This window comes from Dermacentor andersoni, chromosome 7, assembly GCF_023375885.2.
Source record: "Dermacentor andersoni chromosome 7, qqDerAnde1_hic_scaffold, whole genome shotgun sequence".
Taxonomy (NCBI): domain Eukaryota; kingdom Metazoa; phylum Arthropoda; class Arachnida; order Ixodida; family Ixodidae; genus Dermacentor; species Dermacentor andersoni.
Genome location: NC_092820.1, coordinates 85833413 through 85852771, shown reverse-complemented (window position 1 = coordinate 85852771; position 19359 = coordinate 85833413).

Below are 19359 nucleotides of genomic sequence, written 5' to 3'. Positions count from 1 at the left end.
TCGCACTGCAATGCACGTCTTCAAATGGGCAGAAAGGCGCACTCGTAAAGTTCACCTGTTGAAATACGCCCCCTTCGCAGTTTGTGCTTTCTTGCTTGTCGAAGTTTGTCTGAATTTGGGGACGCGGGTAGCTTCATCGCTTCTTAATCTGTTCTGTCAAAAGTAGTGAGTTACGACCACCAGGTAATTGTGTAGTTGTTTTCGTGCGACTGTGCCGGCCGACGAGGTTAGCGTCCGACGATAGGATCAGCACTCTACACCTAAAGCTTTCGTCGGCCTCCAAAGAAAGTATGTTCTGTGCAGGGGTGTGATTTCGACAACCGTAAGGCTGGCTTTTCCTGCATCGCTTTCAGCGCTGAAAGCTCGAAACGCCCACCAAGTCGAATGGCGGGGCATTTGAATATATAGCTCCAAAAGCAGGCCAACAAAACAAATTTCGCGCCTTCGAAAACAAAATGACGTCACTTCTGCTTTTAACGGACATAGCGTCACATTATTTTTTCTTCCGCCGGAAGTCTTCCCACCATATACAGATGGCACTAAGCCCCATGAACCGCCGATGGACCACCATGTTTTGAACGTATGGGCTCCCATGGAAGCTTCGCTACCAGGTATATTTACCTTGGGCACAGTATAAGAAATGTCCCGATGTTGCCCTCAAAAGCATCAGCTTAACGCCTGTGATCAGCTTAACGCCATCATCAGCTTATGAAACGCCTGTGCCATAAAACGATCTGTATATCTTAGTTACGAGGGGATTGATCTTTATGAACAAGGCTTTATGGGTAAAAGATATGTTTTATATGCCGCTTTAAGAAATATAACACCTTTAAAATTTATTAGGCCAGACATTTCATCGTTTCATAAAATATTTCCATGCGATTTTACCTATTCTTTATATGTTCTTTATGAATGCCCTGCCTAACGCAGCACTTCTTCCAGGAATGTTTTGGCTATCTTTATAGAAACGCGTTTCTTCGACCAACATTTCTCTCCAGCAGCACACCAGCATATGACTCGCCTGATTTTTGGCGATGCCTGATTTAGTAGACGATCTGGCTTTCTGAGAATCCAAAAGAGGTTAAGTCTTCAAGCACGATAGGCTCAACCGAACGTCCTCGATTGAGAATGTGGGACGCCTGGTATGCGTGCACTTTTATAAGGACCCCACAAACGCTGCCGATGACGTATGTTAAGCAGACATTGTACGATTCGCGTGTAACCTCCACCGGGGTATTGAAAACGCTGCGTGCAATCTTGACACCAACGTCCGCGGAAGTCGCAATTGCTCCGCTTTCGGTCCCTTACAAGATGAGATTGGCAACGGTGCGGCGGTGTTGACGATGGGCACAACACGACGCGATCGTCACCGACCGCTGACGTTGAGAAGGTTGCTTGCTCCCTGGGAACCCCTTGGATACGGGATGCTGAAATATGTTTTCAAAACACAGAGGGTGGAACAACAGGCCATTTAAGAGCCACTACAAGCGTTAGTGTGTCTATATATATATATATATATATATATATATATATATATATATATATATATATATATATATATATATATATATATATATATATATATAATGTTTTTTTACTGCCGCCTATTTCTTCTTTTTTTTCAGACAGTGCAGGGAATATTTATAGACCGTTATATGGTTTGAAGCTCTGCAAAATTCCTAATTTTATAGATGTTGCGCTGCATAACTTTAGGCTTGTCATGCGTTCGTCTTAGGAAGGCTTCAAGGACATGATTCACATCGTTGAACGGTAACCAACACCTTTCAGCACAAAAAGCTTTCGATGCCGGGCTCCATAAAAATCTGTTGCATGTAGGCCCGTCCACGCAATAATGACCACACTAATATGCTACATGGCAATACTTTGCCCCTTTGTGCCTACCTAACGGTTAAAAAATAGGTATAGAAGGGTCCGTTTTATTGCACGAATTGGACAGTTCATTATATATAAATGTCACGACTAGACAATTTGGTACAATGTTTTTTCACTAAATAGGTATCTGGAAAGTATGGTCGACACACTAGGCAGTTATCAAGTTCCTTTGAAAGGCAGTGCTTGGAAATGTTAGTAATATAGTCCTATAATTGTTAAAAATGTTTGTTTTATTGGAGAAATAATCTACCTGATGAAACCAATTTCTTGCACCTGGCTCTTTTATGCAAAATTTCTTGTATGACGCAGTAATTCTGTATAAAATGACCAGTAACCTCGCCACATATACCAGTTGTAAAGATGGCAGTGCTCCGAAGTGTCGTACAGTAAAATGAAGTCGGCCTTCACGGGTGAAGGCGTTTCTGGTAAATACGCGTTTCACTCTTCTGATATCATCAAATGTTACGAAAAGGTGATCACCCAATTTTGTTATTGTGATATATCTTGCGTGAATAGCAACAGCAAGGACCTGCATTACTACGGTTACAATCTTTCTTTGCATGAAATTAAGATTCGACAAGCGAGAAGCATTTATTCCAGTTTCACTACGTAGAGCCATTGTGTCACTAAAGAGTTCACTCTCTATAATTATTATTCTAATTGAATCTTATTCATGGCTTTCGTAAAAGCATGTAAGCATAAACCCTATTTCGCTATTTGTTTATTTTGTGCCAAACATGCCAACTGAAAATATGATCCTCTCCAATCACCTTACTTCACCGAATTGCAGGAATTTGAGTCGTCTAAAAGAATGAATTGTCAAAATATATGGTGTGAAAAAAAAAATGTATTCCTCTGCAAATCATGACAATGGTTTCATAACACCGAAGTGACCATTCAAATCAATAAATTTACGGCAGTAAATGAAGTTTCCTGCCATCCTTGCACATGTATTGCAGTGGAAATGCTGTGCCTATCAACGGCAGTGTATGGAGAAGGGATAAAACAAAAAGAAATATTGTTGCATAAGACAAAACATGCTTTTAATATACTTTCAGCAACAAATTTGCAGGTGTCGTTCTGGGAAGCAAGCAACCTTCCACATCTTTAGCTGGAACATCCGTATGCGGATTTTACATTTGAAACGTGACAAAATCTAGTTTGGCAACTTCCAATTACTTATTTCCTACATATTGTTGTTCCTGAATGGCATAATGTTCGCGCCAATTATTTGGACACAGGACTACCAGAAGAACTGAAAGAAATAATGAGGGTTAAGTCGAAAGTATCTATGAATATGTAGAAATTGTTACATATTTGCATGTTTTCCGCGTTATAAATACAATAAAATAAAGTGGAGGTGTACACCAGTGAAAGGATAGCAAAACAGATTTTTAAAGGTACTGAGATGAGATTTCTGCCTTCGCTAAAAACGTTTGACAATTATTACTTTACGTTTACATTTTTCATGCCTACACTAACGTTGCAGTAGTGCCTTTGGTTGAAAAAAAAACATTTTGCACAAAATATTATGGGAACAAATTTAGTTCGACGTAATGTATGCCCTCATTTAAAGAAAGATCAGCAGATAGCTTCGAGTTACTGGTGCGTTATTTTTGGATTACTGCGTTATCAAAAGCTTCAAATTATGAAAGGATTGCTAGTGCTCGATTTTCTTTTATCGCCAGCCGCTTACGGCGGTGGGTTAAGGAGCACACGGCGATGTGTTAAGGAGGTCAGTCAGATTTTGGAAAATTACAGCAGTCCCATTTGCTAGGCACTCAGAGACCTGACGCCTCTTGAAAGTGGTAAGTAGATGAGAGTAAGCAGTAAGCAACATGTGTAGAGCGGTTAAGCATATTATAACCATGGCTGCTGGATCAAAATACAAGATGTGTTACTTGATGCGGGCTGTTGAAAGTCGCAAACCACCGTCATACATTGTTGCACCCGTGGTTGGGGGCCCGACGACGCAAGAGAAAGTGGGAGCCGACGAACCGAGGAGGGGCGCCCCACTGTGCTAGCGTACCGGCCGGCGCCTCTACGCGCAACTTGATCCGTTCAGCCGGCTTTTAGGCGGACCGCCTGTTGAGTACGAGGCACCGGCGCCTCCGACAGGGACGAAGGCGTCGTTGAGGACAACGGAGAACGTGGACTTTGTGTCTCTTCTCTTTTTGCTTTCTCTTTCCTTCGATCTGTTTTTTTTTTGTAAAATAAACCAGTCTCGAAACGAATCCCAGTGAGTGAAGTTCTTTCCTTCGAGGGTCCTGCGCGCGCGGCCGACGCCGTCCAGCTCAGCTAACGCGCACCAAAAGTTAGCGCAGTCGTCCAAGAGCGACGGCAATTATGGTCTGCCTAACGGCACGACTATTCATTCACACGGGCGTCAGGAGCGGCGGGAGGCACGCAGTGCAGCCAGCCTCCGCCGCGATGAAACCAGTCGGAACAGGAGGCCGCGGAGCGGTGGCACCGTCTCGGAGACGTGGCGTTTGAAACACGCGCTGGGGTGGGTTCTGCCAGTGTATGAGCCAAGGTAAATATACGTGGTTGCGAAGCTTCCATGGAAGCGCGCAGTTTCGAAGCATGGTAGTTCATCGATGCTTCATGTGGCTTGCCACCATCTGTGGGACGATGGTGCCAAGGTGCCGATGGTGCCTGTGGAGCACTTTCTTTGCAGCCAAAAATAATGTGACGTCATTATCGGTAAAAAAAAGAAACACAAGTGACCGTATTTATTGTTATAAAAGGCGCGAAATTTAGTTTGCTGCCCTGCAATTACGAAGGGTATACGCAAGCGTCCCTGCAATTCAACTTAATGGGGTTACGAGCGTTTAGCGCGGAAAGCGAGGAAGCTACACATCAGCCCCACGGGTGTCAGAGTCGCACCCATGCACAGAAAATGGTCTCTGTGCGCGTTGAAGAACGCTTTGAATGTCGAGTCATTGAGTGCTCGTCACGTTGTCGGACCCCAACCCCGTCGACCAGCGCAGCAGCAGGAGGGCAGCTAAAGTGAACGATTATCTTTCTGTTAGAGAAAAATGGCCAAGGAGATTAAGACAAACTAAAAAAATGGCGAAGACGCTATTTCAATGGGCTGAAGATGGCCAGCTGGTAGCGCTGCTGGTTTTTGATGGTGCTGACAAGATTGACAGGAGGCGACGTAACGGCAAACGGAACCGTAAATACCGGGCCTGAAAAAAACGACGCCGAACACGGTCATATGTCTTTGAGACTCCCAGATGACCAGTGCTCGGGATATCATGCAACTGTGCGAGCACAGCCTCACGGATATGCTTAGGAACAACCAGTAGCAGTTCAGGGATATTAGGGTGCATGTTGTAACGGTACAATACGCCATCTTGCAGCAAAAACATACGCTAAGAGGGTGAAGTTGGCAGGTCTGTCAGGCTAATATTGATGCCACAATGGTAAGGCTCGCGTCGTTGCTCATCGGCGAAGTCACCAAACATGGTCAGCTCGAGGACGGAGATTGTCTCGCAGGTGTCAAGCTGGTCTGATGGGTCCACTGAATGATATGACAAGCAATCAGCGTCCTCGTGGAGTCGGCCTGTCTTATACAACACTATGTAAGAGTACTCTTGGATCCGTAGAGCCTAGCGACCAAGACGTCCATCTAAATCTTTTAAAGACGAAAGCCAGCATATGGCTTCGTGATCGGTGATAACCGTGAAAGGTCGTCCGTATTGGTAGGGTTGAAATTTACCTACTGGCCAAATGAGGGCGATGCATTCAGGTTCGGTGATGAGTAATTGCATTCGGCAGGTGACACAAGACGACTAGCGTGCGCAATGACATGGGCGCAACCGTCTGTCATTTTGCGAAAACAGCGCCGATACCGTGGCCGCTGGCGTCGTTGGGAACCTCCGTCGGGTTGGACACGTCAAAGCGGCCGAGAATCGGTGGCAAGGTAAGTCGTGTCGTCAGCTCAGCAAATGCACTATCTTGCTCGGGACTCCAAACAAAAGTCGCGTCTTTCTTAAGAAGTTCCATTAAAGGGCGTGCGATGCCAGCAAAATTTTGCACGCACCTACGGAAGTAGGAGCAGAGGCCTACAAAGCTTCGAATGTCGGTTGCGCAGGTGGGCAAAACCAAATCCTTGACCGCGCGAACTTTCTCACAATCGCGAAGAACACCGGAAGAGTGACGAGGTGTCCCAGCCCAGTAAGTTGCCGGTGGCCGAAGTTGCATTTCGTCCATCTGAGCTGAAGTCTCGCCTTGCGGAGCACTGAATGAACTGTCGAGAGACGGCCGAGGTGTGTCACGAGCCGGCGAAAAGACAATGGCACCGTCGAGTTAGCACAAGTAGATTAACCACTTTAAGCCATGAAGGAGAGCGTCCACCATTCGTTCGAATCTGGCGGGATCATTGCATAGCTCCAATGGTATCACCTTAATCTGATGAACACCATCAGGTGTAATAAACGCCATATTTTCACGATCTATATTGTCACCTGCAATCTGCCAGTAGCCGCAACGACGGTTTATAGAAGAAAAATACTTGGAACCACTCAGACAGTTAAGGGCGTCATCTATCCGAGGTAAGGGGTACACGTCTTTTATTGTTACTTGGATAAGATTGCGGTAGACGATGCAGAAACACCAGCTGTTATTTCGAACGAGCACGACAGGAGATGCCCATAGGCTTGAAGAAGGTTCCGTGATAGTACGGGCAAGGATTTTGTCAACTTTTTTATAGCTTCGCACTCTGAGGAGGAGACACAATAGGGATGTCGGTGTGTGGGTTTGGCATCTCCGGTATGAATCCGATGCTTGACAACTGTTGTTTGGCCCAGTGGTCGGTCACTGAGATAATAAATGTCCTGGCACAACATTAGCAGGCCCCGAAGCACGTGTTCGTGTTCGGCAGGAACGTCAGTGGTGAGTTTAACATCGTGGGGTTCGAATCAATAGCAGCAGGAGGCGGTGCAGCAGGCTCGGTTAAGACGGAAACATGATAGTCGGAGGCCGGAGCTAGGGTCGCAAGAGAGATATCGTGGGGTATCACATGAGGGCAAAGTGCAAAATTCACAATAGGGAGATATGCGGCATTGTTTATTATATTACCATGTGGCATTGCCCTCCTTATAACCGAGTGCGGGAACATGACATTCTGCGAAAAGAGGACGGTACGTTGGGCGCCACGATGTAATCGCCGTCGTCCACTCTCCAACAAAATGTTGCGCAGTGAAAAGACGCTTGACGATATATTTAGACAATATATACAACGGGCACAAGACAGGCATACAAGATGGAGCCCGTGCGCACGACTATCGGTGATCGTCGTCTTCCTCAGTCCTCTTATCATCGTTCGCTCCCGGAGCGACTCATAGCTATATATATATATATATATATATATTTATATATATATATATATATATATATATATATATATATATATATATATATATATATATATATATATATATATAGCTATATATACACCCGGAATCAAAGTGAATACGTAAATTTCACTGCAGCCTCGTTTTTTTGTCAAGCACTACAGAACATATTCATAAACCGCTATATAGTTCAGGCTGTGCACAATCCACAATATTGTAATGCCGCACTGCGTAGCGTGGAAGAGAAAGAAGAAGCGGCGCGAGGCTATTGGAGTGATCGGCTGTTTCGGATCATCCCATGTCTTCTTTACCCTTTTTCACTGTAAATAACTCCCCTCTTTATTCGTGATAAGTGGTGGAGGTGCGCGGCACTGGACGTCCTGTATAACGCAGTCTTACTAGATCTTCCAAGAAGTAGACGCCTGGCTGGACTACCACCAGAGCCAACAAGCATGCTCGACTCCCAAGCAGGCCGGTCATCGAACATCATCGAAGACGGCATCGTTGAAGCCAGCAGAAACTAAGGCATCCTAGCTACTGGACGCCGGAACCACGTATATTCTCAAGCAAAGCAGATGAAGACGTGGATGACCGGCTGAGACCCTACGAAACAGTAAACCGGCATAACGGGGGGAGTACGTCAGTGCAGCTTGTTACCGTTGAATGTTTTCTCGCCGGTATCGCTATACTTTGGTTTGACAATCAGGAACGCGTGCTTACCACTTGGGAAACTTTTGTCCAGGAATTGAAAGCCTGCTTTGGCGACTCCAATTCCAAAAGAATAAAAGCGGAACGCATGCTTTCGCGCAGAGCCCAATTGCCTGATGAAACGTGTACAATGTATATTGCAGAAATATTGAAGCTATGCGGAATTTTAAACAGGAATATGTCGGATGAAGACAAAATGGGACATTTCTGATCTCAAAGACGTAGATTTCCCATTAGACCACATTTCCGCTGATGTACATATCCGCTGAAATTGTGATTGATAGGTTATTCGGGACGTTCTACGTATATAGCAATTGGCTTGAGGAACTTTAATCAATTTGAAACATTGAAGTGTTCTGCTTTAGAGGTATCACATACAAGCTTTAGGTCTCTCTGGGTAGTTTGCATGCCCTTGGAGAGCTGTCGCCTGTAGCACTATTGAAATTAGTAACTACAGTTTGGAGCGCTGTGGAATCTAGAATGCTTTCCCTGGCTCTCGAGAAAGTGCTTAAGCTGGAAGTGTAGGTTGAGTAGTTTGGGATTGGTCACACGAAGGCTTTCTATGCCTTAGCAGTAGGAGTTTCAAAGGATCAAAAAAGAGCATGTGTGTCAAGCGTGGGAAGCTGCTCATGTGGTAGAAGCTCGTGTGTGCGCGCGTGTGTGCGTGTGTGTGTGTATCTACCAGCTCACCGCTCTAGTTAGAGACCACAACAAAACAGCAGCAAACACGTGGCCATGCGAGGAAGGAAACCTGTCAGAATAAACGGGTAGCAGCAGATGTTTTTTTGTTACATGTATATAATTCGACTTACTTCGGCTCCTCAAAAGGGAGTAAGCGTGTAAGTGAGCTACTTCGTTGCTGGTGCTGTTTGCCATGAATCGGCAAGAAAGCCAAATAATCAATTTAACTTGAAATAATAAACTATGCAAAGCATGCTGACACACCGGCGACTGCTGCATATGAACATGCAAACATTCAACTGTGTGAAAATCTTAATCCATGACTGCAAGATCTGGAAGGAGGCTTGCTTCTTTTCCAGTAAGCAGCCCAAAGTGCATGTTTCGGCTTTTCTATTGCAAACCAAAACTAGGCTCATTGCCAGTGATCTTGTCTTTTGTTTTAATAACATTTGTTTATCTTAACTTAAAGCATTCTTTCTCGCACGTCCTGCAGACAGATGGTTGATGTCTGGTTGGATGCAGTTGTGAAGACAACATTGCAAGAAGATATAGGTGTGTAGTTTAATATAGTAAGTGAAGTTCGAATTTAGAACCCTGCGGCTCCTTGGCTGCCTAAGCTTGATATCATCTGCAGTTGTGTGTGGTTTTAAATATTGCCGATGGTACAGTACATACTGCAGGTATGACTGCTGATCCAAAGTATACACTTTCATTTTCTTGATGGCCTTTCTTAATGAGGATTTTCTTTGTTCAAGAATATTCACAGAATGGGGCATTGTAGCATCATATTTTTACAGTGCATTCAGTGCTAATTTCGTTGGACCTTCCTGCTAGCAATTTATTTGCAGGAAAGGAATATTTGTTTACTCTCTGCAATGAGCTTGTTATTTGCTCATTGCATTACACTCTTCTACCTTTAATTTATTCCCATATAGTTCTCAACACCTTAAAATATGAGCAGTTTTTAATACAATATCGAAACGAAAATGCGCCTGATTGCAAAGGAGACTGCAAAGGAATTGAAGAAATTACAAGAAACCAGGACTTCTTGTGGGCGTTAAAGAACGCTTCAGCAGGCAATGCGCCGATTTCTTGTACAGAGCTAACTGCTCGTGAAAATTGCACGCTTATTTCATTTCACACAGTCTTGCAGCAAATAGCAGGCCTAACATTGTCTCTAAGCACAATTTTTTCACATTTGCATCATGAAAATTTCTTTAAAAGAATGTGTTGAAAAATGAATGTTTCTATATTTGAAAACTACACAACGTATTAGTTGGGGCTAGACAGTTTTCAGACAACTTGACCATGTTGAACCTACTCATTACAAGACGACAAAGAAGAAACGTGCATAGGAGCACTCATTCATTCAAATGCGTTGCTTATGGCCATTTTCCAGGTGGCAAAATGTACTTTTAAGTGAGGGGATGGGTAGCCAGTGTACAATCATTGCGACTCATGCGGATAGTCGCAACAGAGGATGAGAAATGGTTGTTGCTCTGCGGTTGATTGAATATGTGAACACATATATACAATCTCACTTCCCTAGTGAGAGGTAACTGTGCAATATGTTTTGGGCGGTGAAGATAATTGTTGTAGTAGACAAGAAATTTCAGGCTCTGCTTGAGAGTCTACAGAAAGAAGGACCGTGTAAATAGTCGCAGACCATCATAATCTTCATAAGAACGACATCACAGTTTAGGGCATGAAGTAGAAATTGGGAGCACGAGGAAGGATCATAAGTTTAAATAAGGGACTACTACTCGTCAGCGTGTTGCTTTGTTAAACCATTCAAAGAGGGGGCGTGCTCTAAGGAAAGTAGTTGACAACGCATGCTAAGTTTTCCAGGAAAGTGTGCCGAAATGCTCATTCTTACCAAATTAGTAAATAAGAAGTACACACTAAATTTTAGGATAGAGAAAGGGTCTAATAAACTGCATTGGAGAGTTGTAGATCATTGGGCTGGATGCATGTATTGCAGAGCAAATGAGAATGCCAGTGGTGGTTTCCTCATTTTCATTTTGTGTGCACTCTCTGTAAATCAGTACTCCTTGTGTCCTACTGTAATAATGGTGTGTAAAAATATTTGTTTCATGTCCGGTGGATCTCAGTCTTAATGTTCCATATCCCGTAAGGTTGTCAGCTTCAGTACTTATAAAGTGTAATGCACAGATAAATTGCAGCTTTCATAATGTCAATTTTATATAAAGGTCACATACACACTCCTGAACAAATGTCTGTTGTGGAGAGATGACGTTAGTAGTGCCCTTAAATTTCATTCACTCCTTTTTTGTATGGTGAAAAGGCTACTGTAAATTTATTTGCATTTGCTGCTGTATGTGCCATGTTGTATTCACAATGACATAGTGGTTTCGTGTTCACTGTAACACGCAATTCCTAAATTGGCAAAATAGAAATTTCTCCTACCTTTCACTTCTCCCGCCCAGTTACCTGAGCTGTGCATTGTGCCCAGTCACATTAATTGAGATTGTTATTTTCAGGAGCTTGTAGGCTTATTAAAATTAAATTATGGGGTTTTACGGGCCAAAACCACTTTCTGATTATTAGATATACCGTAGTGGAGGACTCTGGAAATTTTGTTCACCTGGGGTAGTTTAACGTGCACCTAAATCTAAGCACACGAGTGTTTTCGCACTTCACCCCGATCGAAATGCGGCCGCCGTGGCCGGGATTCGATCCCGCGACCTCGTGCTCAGCAGCCTAACACCATAGCCACTGAGCAACCACGGCGGGTGAGCGTGCAGGCTTATAAAATTTTCCACAGTGTACATGTGTAATTGCACAGACTGAACTCTCATGATTATCTTCTTATTTTGCTAATGCAGGATGCAAGATTCCAGCATAGCCATGCGCTGCATTTATTGGTCAAGATGCTCAGAGAATGGAGTCCCTGCACCTCGTGGTTAACCCTGAACAGTATCCTTTTTCTTTTGGAAAGCTAAACGCCATTTGCTGCAGCAATTGCATTTTTGCAGGTCAAATGTCTACCATATCATTTCTAGTCTTGCATCGATTATATACACTCTTGAGTATATTTATAATATTTGAGACAACCATTTCTTGCTGTCGAATGTTAATAGTGTGATATTTACCTTAAATTATGCATGACTGTCTGTGCCTGTGTTCTTTTAGTAACCAGAGTATGGCTGATTTAACATATTTAACCGCATTTGCTCATTTGCATACTCACATGCAACAGCAAGCCCTAATATTGCATTACCGCATCTAAATGCAAATAATTTAGACATTTACAATGTATTTTAAAACATTGTCCACCTTTTGTGCTCAGCAAAATAGTTTAATCAACAGTGGCTTGTTCTATAAGGCCTCCATTGATACTGCTCTTTGCACCCAAACAGTAGTAAATGTGGAATATTCTGTCTTTTGTTTTATGGTAACAAAAGAAACAATTTTTAAACTACATATTGGATAACACACCAGGGCCTTCGGGTCACAAAACAAAAATTTAAAGAAACCGGAATTGTAATTAGAATATCTGCTACACAGCACCTTTATCCCAAAGAACTCTCGTTTCACAAAAGAAAAAATCTAGCGACTAAAAATTTTATACATTTGTCGTGCTCAAGTAATCTTGTTGGAAAGAGAAAATTAGCAATGGTACTGACTTAAACCTTATTTAAATCCCATCTATGCTTCGAAAATATTGTCTGTCTCAAGAATGTTGGCCAGTTATGCCTTACATGGACTTTCCAAACATCTTTTATTGCTTTTCCATTACGTTGGTGTAGCAAATAACAGGTGCGTTTCTTGTTTGTTTGCTCTGCATTTCATTTACTTCCTTAATTCACCTTTGCAATATCCCTTTTTCTTTCAAGGCATCAAAACTTAAATTTTCGTTCATTGGAGCTTAATACAGAAAATTTATTCCTTTGTGTGGCCCAAAAGACTGTGAGATCAACTCGGGCTTTTTCTGTGCCGCTAATCATAGTTTATATTCTAATAAGAACAGGTTCGATCAATACATATATTTTTAAATGCCTTTGTGGGAAATGTACATGTTCCTGTACTTACCAATGTGTTTGGTGATTGTGGATGTTTAGATTTCAGGTGATTTATGTATATCTTGTACTCTGTATTGTAGCATGTCATAGCAATAAATACATTTACATTTTCCTTGAAAATGCAGCATATATCTTACCAGTCTGTGCTGCATGTTATATGGTTCTGGAAATCGTGATAACCATTGGTGTTAATATACATGATCGAAAGTGTCAAATTTGCTAGGTGGTATTTGTGCAGTGAAGATACGTTCTGCAACACACACTGTGAATTACTAATATGTAATGTCATCCACACGTATAGGTGTTGTGTATGCCCATCGAAGCTTCAAGGTCGGCTGTTGGACGGTGCGTTTGGTAGCCAAACTTGAACCTTCTGGCACACGCGAGAGTTACACTTGGATCTCTGTACATAGTAGTAATTGAAGGCGTGTACTGCCGAACCTGCCTTCCATACACACCAGAAATAAAAGGGTGTACGCCCTTCCAACACCCACATAGATTGGTGTTACTGTGGATTGAATTTACACCCTTACACACTGCATTTCTTTTACTGGAAACCCTTCCTTTAGGGTGCTATGAGTGCGCCCCAACTGTAGGGTATAGATAAGAGCGCCATTAGGGTGTCCGTCTGGCAACAAACTGATTTGCACACTGAAGGGTGTTAAAATGTTTAGTGTGTACGCTTGTATTAGTGACTTATATTCTGCTTATATGCCGATTTGGTCCTGTCCGGGACTAACAAATATTCAAGGATGTTCCACGCTTTGCCATTCCTATCTGACTGTCCATGTCGCTGGATTTTTCCTCCCATTGTTGTCTGCATAGCTGCTGTGCATAGTATTATATGTGCCTGCTCAATTTCGCTGTCTTTCTATGAAGCGTCCGGCTGTGTTTTTCTTTTTCCATCTCCGTTGCAACCCTGCCTTAGCTTCCCACATGTGTAGAAGCTTATTTTCTACGTTCGAGGAAACAATGATTTATTATTGCGCCGTTATGCACCACATATGGTTGAACCGCCCTGTGCCGAACCAGAAATCATTATTATTTTTTTCGGCTAAGGCTACGTTTGTGTTGAGGCATGTTCTGAAGATATCACTGCAGGTTCGTTTTCAGTTCCGCTCCTCGTTTTGCTTCGTGCGCAGTTCAATCCCTTGGTTTCGACTGCCCATATTACATAACCTTGCGAAAAAAAAAAGCTAATTAAGCTGTAGATATGTTCCATACGAAGAGACGATAAGAACAGATGACAATTGCGAAACATCCAGTGCTTTATTTCATGAGTGTTCTCCCGAAGCTGAGAATTGGGTGCAATTTTGTTCACCCATGCCACTGCGTGTTCCCGCAGTGTCACAGTGTACGTGCTGTAGTTCATGAAATTATAGTAGCATGCAGCCTTCATTCCTAAATACACATCTAATGAAAGGCTTGATCAAAAGCTTGGCTTAGTGGGTAAAAAAACTGCTCATTCCATAACTCCTTAGTTACTCCGGGAAACACCATGGCGAGGATTCCGGCCACTGCTTTTGCGTTTGGCCCGGCGCCGTCCACGTTGATCTCGATCTTCTCGGTTGTCAAAGGAACGGCCGGTCCATGGTAGGAAAGCTTGATGTCGTTATCTCTCTCACCGAGTCCAATGTGTAACTGCATCGTGAAACGAGATAGCCTGGAACGTAGACTAAATGTGCCTTGAAGTCCAGAACACTGTCTCCAGGGCATTGCCAGCACGACGTCACCTGCGTTGAGGAACTCTACTTGCACCTTGCGGGTGCCGTTGACGCAATACGGGATCGCAGGTCCATACTGTTTCAACTTGTGGAATCCACTCGCATTGAATGCGCTTATTTCAAAACCAGCAAAGGCCGGATAAAATTCTTCGGGGCCAATCACCACGTCATCTGGAAGCTTGGCGACGAGTGTCGCAATAGCGCCTTCCACGTCTATACCAGTGAAGTCGCACCCTGATCCTGAAATCCAGAATTTATTTATTTTAAGAAAATCCAATTATTGTGGGACAGCTGAAGTTTGTAATATCAGCCAGCGTTGTTTTTGGCTATTCTGCTACAAGCGTGTTTTAAAGAAAATTTGAAAATTCGCCGCTTTCAGCTGCAATTATAGTGCTATGTATTTAACACGTGCCAATAACTGTCTTCATTTTCGGCGCCAAATAACATTTCCTGGCTTTTCACACTTGCTGACAACGCAAAACCCACAGTGCAGAAAAGAGAGACCTACACATACGCAACTCTAACCTTAGCCCCCTGTGAATGTACGTCTCTCTTGGCCTATGATTGGTAAGTGCGCTCGAAGAAGTCGCCTCATATTCCATGTTATCACATCTCTTTTTGGAGACCAAATACATTATAAAAGCAATGATGTCAAACATATTTTAGTAGTATTGAGGAACGGCACGCTTGAAAAAAGCTTCGTTCCTTGACTATGTAACCAGAATTTTTTAATTTGAATAGATCTAGAAGAAACGCTACGCTACAGCTGCTAGTCAGCGTCAAATTATGTAATGATGTTTTTTTCTTCATCCTTTTTCTGGTCACAATAGTTATATCCTACACTGTCTGATGGGTTTTCTATCATTGGAATCTAACTGCCAGTGTCGATGAACAGTGTAACATGACACATCACATTGCAAGGGGAATGAAAACGAGCAAGACCCCAAGAACAACGCAAAAAAAAAACAACGATAAAGACGTGCATGTCGTCACACTTTCTTTTTCTCTCTGTCGCGCTGACGCAAAACATATAATGCCAGCTAACGAAGTTGTCCAGTTATTATTCCAACCCATAATTGCAAATGTATTTGTTAGAGAAACATCTTATTTCATTTCAAGTTATTTCCTTTCATGTTATTTCATTGAGGCGTTGCATACTGCATTATGAGTGACTTCTTCGCGTGTTATTAGTTAAGGCGGCTTAGAGAATAATTATCGATGCCCTTTAAAATTCTTGAACCGTTAAACTGTAATAATTTATTTTTCATAATCTGCTGCTTGGCTATATATGGACGTGACATATTAAGAGAACAGTAATTTCAACGCTTCTGTCATCTACGCACTAGACATTCTATCTGAACTATGTACTTAAAAGTTCTATAAGGATGCAATAGGTTCCTGAAGTAATGGATGTACCGCTACAACAAAATGCAGAAGAAAACTAGGAATGCAAACTGCAATTTATATATCCTAATAAGCACACCCGAGTTTTTGGGCTTAGAAGAGATGGCCACACAGCAAATATGGGCATTCCTTAATACCTCTCTGACGTATTGCTCCGTTTTTGTGCGTGTTTCTTGGGGCAGCACTTACCAGGTAAGATACTCGCTACAGCAGACGATAGAGCTGTGCAGGCGACCGCCAACCATAGATAACGAAAAGCCATGGTTATGGAAACCTGCAAACAACAATATATTAATCATGTGTCAATATTGATAGTATGTAGACCATGATAAGAGAAATACAAACCGGTCCTATTTGTCCTTTGAAACCAGTGTATCATACGTTGCCGGCGAAGACGTTTTTCAAGGCTAACGAATAGACCCTCAAATGCTTATCGCAGATGCTCGTTAACCTCAGTTCATGTACATCGTTCTGTTGATAGTGCAAAGCGTCTATTTCAGTCCACAGTATTGGATCAGCAATGCCGGCTTCCAAATTGTCTTCGCGCTTTAAACACCGATTACATAAGGGCACAGTATAAGAAAGGTCCCGCTGTTGCCCTCAAAAGCATCTGCTTAGCCTATGAAACGCCTGTGCCATAAAACGAACTGTATATCTTAGTGACGAGGGAAATGATCTTTATGAACAAGGCTTTACGGGTAAAATATATGTTTAATATGCCGTCTTTAGAAATATAAGACCTTTAAAAGTTAATAGGCGAGACATTTTATCATTTCTTCAAATATTTCCATGCAATTTCACCTATTCTTTATATGTTCTTTATGAATGCCCTGCCAAACGCAGCAATTATTCCAGGAATTTCTTGGCTATCTTTAAAAAAAACACTTTCCTTCGACAAACATTTCTCTCCAGCAGCACACCAGCATATTCACCTGACTCACCTGATTTTTCGCGATGCCTGGTGAAGTACACGTTCCAAGTTTCTGAGAATTCAAATGAGGTCAGATCTTCAAGCACGATACGCTGCTCAACTGAACACCTACCCTCGAGCGAGAATGTGGGATGCCTGGTATGCGTGCACTTTTTGTAAGGATCCCACAAACGCTGCCGATGACGTATGTTAAGCAGACATTGTACGATTCGCGTGTAACCTGCGCGGGGGTATTAAAAGCGCTGCGTGCAATTTTGGCACCAACGTCAGCGGAAGTCGCAATTGCTCCGCTTTCGGCCCCTAACAAGACGAGATTGGCAACGGTGCATTGGTGTTGACGATGGGCACAACACGACGTTATCGTCACCGACCGCTGACGTCTGAGAGGGTTGCTTGCTCCCTGTGAACTCCTTAGATACGGGATGCTGAAATATCTTTTCAAATCATAGAGGGTTAAACTTGAAAGATGTGCGTTTGGCGCGTGAGCGCCAACAGGCCATTTAGAAACCAGTACAAGCGTTAGTGTGTCTTTATATATATATATATATATATATATATATATATATATATGTATATATATATGTATATATATATATATATATATATATATATATATATATATATATATATATATATATATATATATATATATATATATATATATATATATATATGATGTCTTCTTTCACTGCCGCCTGGTTCTTCTTTCTTTTGTCAGATAGTGGAGGCAATATTTATAGGACGTTATATAGTTTGAAGCTCTGCAAACTTCGTGATTTTATAGAGATTGCGCTGCATCACTTTAGGCTTGTCATGCCTTCGTCTTAGTTTTGCTTCAATGACATGATTCATATCGCTAAACGGTAACCAACACCTTTCAGCAGAAAAGGCTTTCGATGCCGTAGGCTTATCATGCGTTCGTCTTAGTTAGGCTTCGACGACATGATTCATATCGTTAAACGCTAACCAACACATTTCAGCACAAAAAGCTTTCGATGCCGTAGGCTTGTCATGCGTTCGTCTTAGTTAGGCTTCAACGACATGATTCATATCGTTAAATGGTAACCAACACCTTTCAGCACAAAAAGCTTTAGATGCCGTAGGCTTGTCATGCGTTCATCTTAGTTAGGCTTTAATGACATGATTCATATCGTTAAATGGTACCCAACACCTTTCAGCACAAGAAGCTTTCGATGCCGTAGGCTTATCATGCGTTCGTCTTAGTTAGGGTTCGACGACATGATTCATATCGTTAAACGCTAACCAACAAATTTCAGCACAAAAAGCTTTCGATGCCGTAGGCTTGTCATGCGTTCGTCTTAGTTAGGCTTCAACGACATGATTCATATCGTTAAATGGTAACCAACACCTTTCAGCACAAAAAGCTTTAGATGTCGTAGGCTTGTCATGCGTTCATCTTAGTTAGGCTTTAATGACATGATTCATATCGTTAAACGGTACCCAACACCTTTCAGCACAAAAAGCTTTCGATGACGTAGGCTTATCATGCGTTCGTCTTAGTTAGGCTTCGACGACATGATTCATATCGTTAAACGCTAACGAACACATTTCAGCACAAAAAGCTTTCGATGCCGTAGGCTTGTCATGCGTTCGTCTTAGTTAGGCTTCAACGACATGATTCATATCGTTAAATGGTAACCAACACCTTTCAGCACAAAAAGCTTTAGATGCCGTAGGCTTGTCATGCGTTCATCTTAGTTAGGCTTTAATGACATGATTCATATCCTTAAACGGTACCCAACACCTTTCAGCACAAAAAGCTTTCGATGCCGGGCTCCATTAAAAATATGTTCCATGTAGGCTCGTCCACGCCATAATCAACACGCTAATACGCTGCATGGCAATACTTTGCCCTTATGTGCCTCCCTAATGGTTAAAATATAGGCATATAAAGGTCTGTTTTATTGAACGAATTGGGCCGTTGATTATTTATAAATGTCACGACTAGATAATTTGGTGTAATGTTTTTCACTGAATAGTTATCTGGAAAGTATGGTCGACACACTAGGCAGTTATCAAGTCCCTTAGAAAGGCAGCGCTTGAAAGTATCTTGCGGTTACATTTTGCTGTTTTGTGCTCCATAAATCTTCGTATTATAGTCCTATAATTGCTAAAAGTGTTTGTTTTATTGGAGAAATTATCTACCTGATGAAACCAATTTCTTGCACCTGGCTTATCTATGCAAAATTTCTTTTATGACGCAGTATTTCTGTATAAAATGACCAGTAACCTCGCCACATATACCAGCTGTAAAGATGGCAGTGCTCCGAAGTGGCCTACAGTAAAATGAAGTCGGCCTGCACGGCTGAAGGCGTTTCTAGTAAAGACGCGTTTCACTCTTTTGCTATCATCAAATGTTACGAAAAGGTGATCGCCCAATTTTGTTATTGTGATATATCTTGCGTCAACAGCAACAGCAAGGGCCTGCATTACTACGGTTACAATTTCTCTTGGCATGAAATTAAGATTTGACAAGCGAGAAGCAGTTACTCCAGTTTTACTACTTAAAGTCATTGTTTCACTAAAGATTTCGCTCTCTATAATTATTATTCTAATTGAATCTTATTCATGGCTTTTGTAAAAGCATGTAAGCA